Genomic DNA, 10,524 nt, shown 5'->3' on the forward strand with positions numbered 1-10,524 from the left:
TAAGACTCTGAAAATAAACAAACTTCTGACAAATATAATTAAGGGAACATTTTTAATTAGAAATGAGGAAGGAGATAGAACAAAAATGGAGAAAATAGATTTTTTTTCCTCCAAATCCAATGAGGATGTTGTAGGCTAATAAGTGGAAATCTTCAAAAATGAATAATTTCTACAAAAATATAGATTACTAAAAATAACTCAAGAAGTATAAATCTAAACAGAATAATAACCAAGGAAGAAATTGGGGAAATTATCTGATAACAACCTAAAAAATGTACTTGGTCCCAGCGTTTCCACAAGAACAATTTTCACACTTTTAAGAAGCAGATAATTCCGATGTCGTCTAAAACATCCGGAGTGCGAAAAGAGATAAGAGTACCTTTATGTCCATTAGGCAAGCATGATCTTCTTCCTAAAGCCTGATAAAGGTAAAACTCACAAAAAGAAAATTATAGTCACATATCACAGTGAATATGAATAAGAAAACTTAAATAAAACCCTCCCCTCTAGAAAGGAACTTGTTTCACTGTATTGCTTCAGATCTTTAGAGGCAAGATAAGTTCTAGGTTTTTTTTTTCCTTGTAACCACTTCACTGAGATATATTTCTTACACCATAAAAAACATGGAGCACCTTACAAATGTGGGGGTCATCCCGGCACAAGGAGCCAGGCTAATCTTCTCCGTATCCTTCCAATCTTAGCATGTGTGCTGCTAACACGCCAGCACAAGGGATAATAACTTTATAAGTTAACTTGGAAGCGACTACAAAGGATGGGCAGCTTGTACGTTTTACAAGTAAATAACCATTTGGCAAGGCTAGAACTAAAACCGAAGGGAAAGTATCATCTGGAGAAAAGATTCACAGCAAATACGGAAAGGGTCCACTTCTCTGTTATGTAAAGAGTTTATGTATCTTGACACCAAAAACTTAAATCCCTAATATGTAAACTGGCAAAGAACTGAAGAAGACAATTCATGAAAACAGAGACGCTAGGAGTAAACAAGCATGTGGGGAAATGCTCAACTTCGCTTATCGTCGAGCAAATGTCCACCCAAATAATGGTGTAGCATCTTACAGCCACTACCTTTGAGGGACTTTAGAAATTATTTGGTATTAAGCATAAGAGACTCTTAAAAACCGAGAACAAACTGAGGGTTGATGGGGGGTGGGAGGGAGGGGAGGGTGGGGGATGGGCATTGAGGGAGGGCACCTGTTGGGATGAGCACTGGGTGTTGTATGGAAACCAATTTGACCATAAATGTCACATATTGAAAAATAAATAAAAAAATAAAAAAATAAAAAATGAAAGAAATTATTTGGCATTGCAACACCGCGGTGAAACTAATCCCCTCACGCACCGTTGGTAGCCCTATGACCTGGTGTCATCTCTTGGTAATCCATACCAGGAACCGTCTTAAAACTCCATAATATATCCCTTTGTCCTAAGGGATCTATGAAGAACATAAAAAATAAAGGTAGAGGAGATATTCATGGCAACGTCACTCTGACAACCAAAGTCAGTAAATAAATAAAAGATGATCTAAATGCAACAACAGAATTATTAAGGAAGGGTTGTGATTGTTGTTTTTGATCACAATAAAAATCACCGTTTATCAACTACCCTCAGATACATCACTTCTTTGAGTCCTGAGCAGTCTCAGGAGGTAGGTAGGAATCACTAAGCAAGAATCAGAAAAAAATACGTGGTTCGCCCCAAATCGCACAATCAGTGGCTTTCGAACAACCGCTCCCGAATCACATGGTCTTTCGATGTTAAAGGACGGGTATGAGCCTCTGCTCTGAGCCTCGGTTTCCTCATCCATGAAGGAAGGATTACACAAGTACCACAGAGTGATGATAAACTTTAAATGAAGCTCTTACATGGCCATGAAACTCTTAGCACGGGGTGTAGCCCACAGCCAGGACTCGATTATTAAGAATAATACCGTATCTCTCTCTCTCTCTCTCTCTCTCTCTCTCTCTCTCTCTCTCTCTCTCAAAAAGAAATAAACATTAAAAAAATAAAAAATAAAGGGGAGCACCTGGGTGGCTCAGTTGGTTAAGCATCCACCCTCGGCTCAGGTCATGATCTCGCGATTCATGGGTTCAAGCCCTGCGTCGGGCTCTGTGCTGACAGCGCAGAGCCTGGAGCCTGCTTCGGATTCTGTATCTCCCTCTGTCTCTGCCCTCCCCCGCTCATGTGTGCTCTTTCTCTCTCAAAATAAATAAATAAACTAAAAAAAAAAAAAAAAGAATACCGATAATCTAAAATTGTACCGATTCAATATGATTACAGCAATATAAATAAACATCGCAAGTACACAAGGCCCAGATAGAATAAAGAATAATGAAAATGGGGGCAGCGGGAGGGAGGCAAGTGTATAAAAAAGCACTTTTCTTTTTGAGTTATTTTGGTTTTAGTACAACAGGTAGAAATCTGGAGGGAAACAAAATTAGAAGATACAAAATCTCCTCAAATGAATTGGCATTTGGGGGGAGATCCTAGTATGAAACCTGGGATCCCTGCATCTACAACATTTGAAATCCTAAACTCAGCACAAGCGCCCCCTGGAGACACCACGTGGCATGTGGGGACCGCTCGCAGATGCCCTGTTTCACTGGCCCAAGGGACCAAGGATGCGTGTATTGGCCTCAACAATATACTAATGCTAGTGATTGGATTCCTTAAAGATGAACTTTTTTTTTTTTCCTTAAAAAAGAGACTCAGAACCATCTCAAAAAAAAATCTCCAGGTAGTTGGGAATGGGTGCAAGTCCACTCCTGATGAACAGCAGCGTTCCAGGGGAGCGGCTTGCCAGTGAGGAAGGTCACCTTCAGGACCCAGCGGAATGTTGTTACTTCTCCCTTTGGTCATGTGACCAGAATCTCCCCTCAGCGAGCAGGATAGACTGAGCCAGCATCAGCTTCCAGCTTTAAATCTGCCAATGGGAATAATTCCAACTCCTGGAGAGACAGGTGTCAGAGTAATGAGGGAAAGAGCTGGAGGCATGCCTTGGCTTTTCCTCCCAAAGGTCAGCAAGGTCCGAAAATTTCCACCCATTACAAAGGCATACATGGCAAGTTATTCTGTTGTCAGTTCCTGCATTCACTGGCTTGTGAAGGACAACTAGGATTAGGTGTTGCTGAGGGATAGAAAGGGAATCCATCCAGGCCGTGGTCTTGAGCTTGATTCATGAACAACTGTCTACATGAGTCAGAACTTACGCGGCTAGTATATGAGCTCCAAAAAAAGGAGTGACACGTTCAGCAAAGGATATAAATGAAGAAGGGAAATGTCAGGGGATGACCCAGAGCCCGGCGTGACCAGAGGCTGAATCACACCGAGCTCAAACTCCTATGTCCACGTACCTACTCCCCTTGGGATGCCAAAGAGGCACCTCAAATTTAATGTCGAACACCAAGCTCCCAGTCTTTGCCCTCGCCTGCTCTGCCAATAACCTTCCCGTCTCAGGTAAGAGCAACGCCATCCTGCCAGGCCCTCAGACTCCTCTCTCTCTCATATCTCACATCCAATCCATCAGAAAACCCCACCCATGTGCTCGTTCTACAAGATATATCCCAATTCCTCCCCCCTTCTCCTCACCATCACTACCACCATCCCAATCTAAACCAGCACTGTCCCTTGCCTATCTTCCTGTTAGCCTCTTAACTGGTCTCCCCACTTCCACTTTTGTACCCCACTCACTCTGTTCTCAACACGGCAGCCAGAGGGATCCTCTGAAAATCAAAGTGACATGACACCTTACAAAACAGATCAATCAAAGAACTAATAAATTGGATTTTGCCAAAATTAAGATCTACCCTTCAGAAGACATTGTTAAGGGGCACCCGGGTAGCTCAGTTAGTTGGTTGAGTGTCCAACTCTTCATTTTGGCTTGGGTTGTGATCCCAGGGTCCTGCGATCAAGCTGTGCATCAGGCTCCATGCCGAGTGGGGAGCCTGATTGGGATTCTCTCTCTCCCTCTGCCCCTCTCCCCAACTCACTCTCTCTCTCTCTAAAAAAAGAAAAAAACTGAAATAAAATTTAAAAAACAAGCGACAGATCAGGAGAATATTTGCAAAGCATGTATCTGACCATGGACTTAAATCCAGAATATGTAAAGAACTCTCAAAGTTCAAAAATAAGAAAATAAGCAACACAATTTAAAAACTGGGCAAATGATTTGAACAGACACTTGATCAAAAAAAGATACCTGGATGGCAAATACATCTCAACATGAATAGTTGTGAGATAATGCAAATTACAACCACAATAAAATACTACTACCCTGGGAATGCAAGCTGGTGCAGCCACTCTGAAAAGCAGTATGGAGTTTCCTCAAAAAACTAAAAATAGAACTACCCTACGACCCAGAAATTGCACTATTAGGTATTTATTCAGGGGATACAGGTGTGCTGTTTCGAAGGGACACATGCACCCCCATGTTTATAGCAGCACTATCAACAATAGCCAAAGTATGGAAAGAGCCCAAATGTCCATCGATGGATGAATGGATAAAGATGTGGTACATATATGCAATGGAGTATTACCCGGCAATCAAAAAGAAGGAAATCTTGCCATTTGCAACTACGTGGATGGAACTGGAGGGTATTATGCTGTGAAATTAGTCAAAGAAAGACAAAAATCATATGACTTCATTCATATGAGGACATTAAGAGACAAAACAGATGAACATAAGGGAAGGGAAACAAAACTAATATAAAAACAGGGAGGGGGACAAAACAGAAGAGACTCATAAATATGAAGAACAAACAGAGGGTTACTGGAGGGGGCGTGGTAGGGGGGATGGGCTAAATGGGGAAGGGGCACTAAGGAATCTACTCCTGAAATCATTGTTGCACTATATGCTAACTAACTTGGATGTAAATTAAAAAAAGTAAAAATCAATTTTAAAAAATACTATTACCCAGCTATTAGAAATAACTAAAATTAAAATAACTGATCATGCCATTATGTTGGCAAGGATGTGGAGCAACCAGATCTCTCCAACTGGTAACAGGAGTGGAAAATGGTACAATCACATTGGAAAAGCATTTGATGATTTTGTAAAAGTTAAACCTATATCCACCATATGATCTAACCATTAAACTCTTAGTCATTTACCCTAGAGAATGGAAAGCGGATTCCCACGCAGAGACTTGTACAGGAATGTTCAGAGCAGCTTCTTTTTTTTTTTTTTTTTAAGAAAGAGAGTATGCAAAGTGGGGGAGAGGGGCAGATAGAAAGAGAGAGAGAATTCATACTTGGTACAGAGCCTGACTTGGGGCTCGATCCCATGTCCCTGGGATCATGACCTGAGCAGAAATTAAGAGTCAGATGCTCAACCAACAGAGCTACCCAGGCGTCCCAGAGCAGCTTCATTTTTAATAGACAACAACTGGAAATGATCCAAACCTCTGGAGAAACCGGATAAAAAAATTATGGTATGCCCATACAATGGAATAATACTCAAGAATAAAAAGGAATGAACTATTGACACCACATGGATGAACCTTAAAATAATTATGCTGTGGGAAAGAGACCAGGCAAAAGAAGAGTACATATTGTATGATTCCACTTATGTAAAATTCTAGAAAAAAAATCTATAATGACAGAAAGCAGATCAGCGGCTACTTAGGGACAAGTGACAGGGAAGGAGAAGAGAAGCAAAAGGGAGAAATCACAAAGAAGGATGAGGATATTTTGGGGCATACAGGATGTGTTGACTGCCTTGATTTGGGGGATGGTTTCACAGATTGTATCTATCTATATACATACATATACATATATAAAAAATAGATTATATATATTATAGATCATACATAAAATAATATTACATTTTAGGTATTATATTTTCTAAGTTATATGATATATATTTATATATTATATATAGATTATAATACATTATAATATTATATTATAATATAGTTATATTATAATCTAGATCATATATAATTCATATATAATATACACAGATTATTATATAAAATTTAATATATGATAATATGTATGTAGATTTTATATACCTCTCTATGTAAATGTATTTATATAAGCACACACATGCCAGAAGTTATCAAATTGCCACAGGCAACAAAAGTAAAAGTAAATAAATGAGACCTCATCAAAAGTAAAAAATATCTGTGCGTTAAAAGACCCAGTCCAGGGGCGCCTGGGTGGCTCAGTCGGTTGGGCATCCGACTTCGGCTCAGGTCACGATCTCACGGTCCGTGAGTTCGAGCCCCGCGTCGGGCTCTGTGCTGACAGCTCGGAGCCTGGAGCCTGTTTCGGATTCTGTGTCTCCCTCTCTCTCTGCCCCTCCCCTGTTCATGCTGTCTCTCCCTGTCTCAAAAATAAATAAACGTTAAAAAAAATAAAATAAAATAAAATAAAAGATAAAAGACCCAGTCCAATCAACAGAGTGAACATGCAACCTACAGAATTAGAGAAATATCCATATATCTGATACAGGATTAATATCCAGAATATATAAAGAACTTCTACAATGCAACTACAAAAAAAACTATATATATTATATATAAAATATATATAATTTTATTTATTTTACATTATATATATACATATGTATGTATATATATATACATACACACACACACACACACACATACATACATACATACATACATAACCTGGTTAAAATCGGGCAAAGGACTTGAATAGACATCTCTTCCAAAAAGGTATACAAATGGCCAGCAAGCACATGAAAAGGTGTCCAACATCACTCACCATTAGGGAAACACGAATCAAAACCACAATGAGATACTACCTCATACCCATTAGAATAGCTACTGTTTAAAACAATGTAGAAAATAGCAAGTGTGTTTAAGGATGCGAAGAAGTGAGAACACGTGTGCACTGTTGGTGGGAATGTAAGATGTTGGAGCTACTATGGAAAACAGTGCAGTGATTCCTAGAAAAATTAAAAATGAAATTACCATCTGATCCAGCAATTAATTGCACATCGGGGTTTATACCCAAAAGAATTGAAAGCAGGGTCTCTAAGAGATATTTGTACACCCGTGTTCATAGCAGCATTGTTGCTAACACTTAAATCATGGAAGCAATGCAAGTATCCACTGACACATGAATGGCTAAATAAAATAAAATATAATATATCCAAATAATGGAATATTATTCATCTAAAAGCTGGAAACTCTGACACGTGCTACAACATGAATGAACCTTAAGGACGTTATGCAAAGTGAAGCAAGACAATCACAAAAAGACAAATAATGTATGATTCCACCTGTAGGAGATACCTAGAGTGGTCAAGTTCATCATCAAAAAGCAGAACGGTGGATGTGGGCAGGTAAGGGGAGAGGCAAATGGAGAGTCCTTATTTAATGGGTATAGAGTTCTAGTTTGGCAGGATGATATTGGTTGTACAACATGAATGGTCTCAACACTAATGAATTCTACATGTAAAAGTGGTTAAGATAGAAACTTCTATTATGAGTATTTTACCATAATTCAAACATTTTTTAATGATCAAATTGTGCACTTCAAACATGTGGAGTTTACTGTATGTCACTTTTATCTCAGTAATGCTGTTTTCAATTCATTTTATTTTTTTTTTTTTTTAATTAAATAGGACCGGGGCGCCTGGGTGGCTCAATTGGTTAAGCAACCGACTTCGGCTTAGGTCAGGATCTCGCGGTTTGTGAGTTCAAGCCCTGAGTCGGGCTCTGTGCTGACAGGTCAGAGCCTGGAGCCTGCTTCGGATTCTGTGTCTCCCTCTCTCTCTGTCCCTCCTCCACTCATGCGCTCTCTCTCTCTCTCTCTCTCTCTCAAGAATAAATAAACATTAAAAAAAATTTTTTTAATTAAATAGGATCATATCCTTTCTCTGCTCCAAACTTTCCATGGGCTTCCCATCCCATTCAGAAGAAAAAGTCAATGGGAAAAAGTCAATGTTGGAATGAGGTCCTAAGATGATCTGGCCCTGAAACCAACATACCCACCCCCACCCTCTCCCCACCCCAGCTACCCCGCTTTCTTCCTGTTTCTCAAACTCACCGGGTACACCTTCAGGACATTTCCAGGTCCTGCCTGCTTTGCCTGGGAAGCTTTTCCAGGCTGAGGCTCTCTTCCTCAGCTCTTTCAAGTCTTTATTCAAATGTCCCTCCCCCTCCCAGTGGGACCTCCCCTGACCTGGTGTTTACAACTGGAATGCCTCCCCATGCCATAGGTCCCCAGCCCCCTTTTCTGAGTTATTTTTCTATTTAACACTATTTCTATGATCACTGTTTAATGTACCACATTTTACTTATGTATTCTATCTGTGTTTCTACCCACCAGCATTAAGCTCAGAGAGACAGGGACCTTTTGTGGTTTTGTTCATTGATTACATCCCCCCGCAACTGTCCAGTGCCTGGCACATAGTAGGTGCTTGATAAATTTGTTGAATAAATGAATGAATGAGTGAATGAGTAAATGAAGGAAGGGGGAACATTATATGACCTTGACAACCAGGCCTAAGGATCCTTTACGAGGGCACCCGACCCACTCTATATAGCGGGACATCTGTCAAGCTTTATGATTTAAAAAGCACATTGTTGGGGCCCCTGGGTGGCTCAATCAGGTAAGCATCCGACTTGGCTCAGGTCATGATCTCGCAGTTTGTGAGTTGGAGCCCTGCACTGGGCTCTGTGTGAACAGCTCGGAGCCTAGATCCTGGTTCGAATTCTTTATCTCCCTCTCTCTCTCTCTCTGCCCCTCCCCCCCAAAACTAAATAAACATTAAATAAATAAATAAATAAATAAATAAATAAATAAAAGCGCTTTGCACAGGCTCGACCCTTTCTGACCCTCACGACGGTGCTTTGGTATGATGTCATTATCCTTGTCTTTCTTACACAGAGGTGGAAGCTCAAAAAGGCTAACTCCTTGAAGATCAAGGGGCCACAAATGGCAGAGCCAGCATTTAAACCGAGAATTTGCCACCAGCCGCCGAACCCCATGCTGCTGCCCTAAGCACGTCCATTTTTTCAACTTTCATAGTCTTTCATTTCACTCATAATGGCATTGCTGACAGATTTTAACAGTTCAGTAGTTAACCCTTGTGCCATAAATTTCTATTTGTCACACCCAAAACTCGATACTTGAGAAGGCTACCCTTCTGGTTTTTAAATGGAAATTGATGAGATCGTGTGCAGGAGCTGCAAACCCTCTCCTGAATCTCTCCATCTACCTTGAGGCAAAAATAGAAAAGTCAGAAGCACCCAGAGCTGCGGGTCTTTGCCACTCCAGCACGGAATCGAGCGATCGTATCCCGGCATCGCCAGGCCCTGGCACCCCCACACTTAGAAGGTCAGAGGCTTGGTTGGACAGCCACGGCATACAAAGAAAGGAGTCCAGCTGGAGACACCCATTTGTGGAGAGCACTCTCCCCTCGCGGCTCGAGGTGGCCTGATGTCTCCGAGCATCCAGAAAAGAACACAAACAAACAGATTTTTATGAGGTCTGTAACCCAATTGACAGAGGCGAGCTCCCTCAGCCTGGAAATGTCCCTGCTCTGAACCAGTTGCCTTGCCAACAAGCCACATGTTTCCACTCTGCAGAATCCAATTTCTGAGCAACGTGACAGTGACAGGTCCAGAGACATGATACACAATTCCAAGGTGCCTTTGAACACCTGCTGAATAGGGAAGAACAGTGTAGGTCCCTGGAAGTACTTAGCAACATGGGACGGATACAGGTCATGCCCGGTTTGTGCAACAGCCCCACCTACCCCACTCCACCCGGCTCCAACAGCTTGCAAATAACAGATAAACCAAGGCCAACCCAAGTGCTTTATCACCATCATTATACGCATCGCAGACACCTGCATGGGATTCGCTCTTTAAATATATTAAGCGATTTAATCCGCATGACAAGCCTATGAGGGAGGTATTATTATTAGCCAATGAGGGAATGGAGATAGACATAAAAGGGTAAGTAATTTACCCTCATTCACAGAGCCAGGATTCGAACCTAGTCAGTCCTCCTCCAGAGCCCACCCCCTTAAATACTCTGTTATACTGTCATTCTCTACTATTCCTTAACTGGTGAAGCTGAGAGTTGTCCTAGTTATCATTGCTGCGTAACAAAGCACCCCAATAGTTTATAAGGTGAAACACCCATATTATGACGCTCATGGATAGTGTGGGCCAGGAATTTGGACAGGACACAGTGGGGACAGCTTGTCTCTGTCCACAAGGCCTATCTGGGGCATCAGCTAAAACAATTCAAAGCAGAGAGTAACTCAACAGCTGGGGATCATACCATCCGAAGGCATCTTCACACACATGTCTGGCAGTTGATGCTAGAGTCCCACTGTCACCCCAGATGAATGTCTCTCCTGGAACACCTATGTGGGGCCTCTCTGTGTGATCTGAGCTTCCTCTCTGCATGGTAGATGGGTTCCAAAACAACTGTCCCCGAAGGTACAAAGTAGGTCTGTCAATTTCTTTTTTTTAAATTTTTTTAACATTTATTTATTTTTGAGACAGAGAGAGACAGAGC

The 10,524-nt window shown here is 41.2% G+C and overlaps 1 non-coding gene across 1 annotated transcript; it reads right to left on the reverse strand.

Annotated features, from left to right (window-relative positions):
* Window positions 1-617: 617 nt before the first annotated feature.
* On the reverse strand, window positions 618-727 carry LOC131501753 (U6 spliceosomal RNA). Its single transcript, XR_009256881.1, has one exon. It is a non-coding gene; the product is annotated as a U6 spliceosomal RNA (small nuclear RNA).
* Window positions 728-10,524: the final 9,797 nt, after the last annotated feature.

The sequence above is a fragment of the Neofelis nebulosa genome, chromosome 18 (genome assembly GCF_028018385.1).
Source record: "Neofelis nebulosa isolate mNeoNeb1 chromosome 18, mNeoNeb1.pri, whole genome shotgun sequence".
Lineage (NCBI taxonomy): Eukaryota > Metazoa > Chordata > Mammalia > Carnivora > Felidae > Neofelis > Neofelis nebulosa.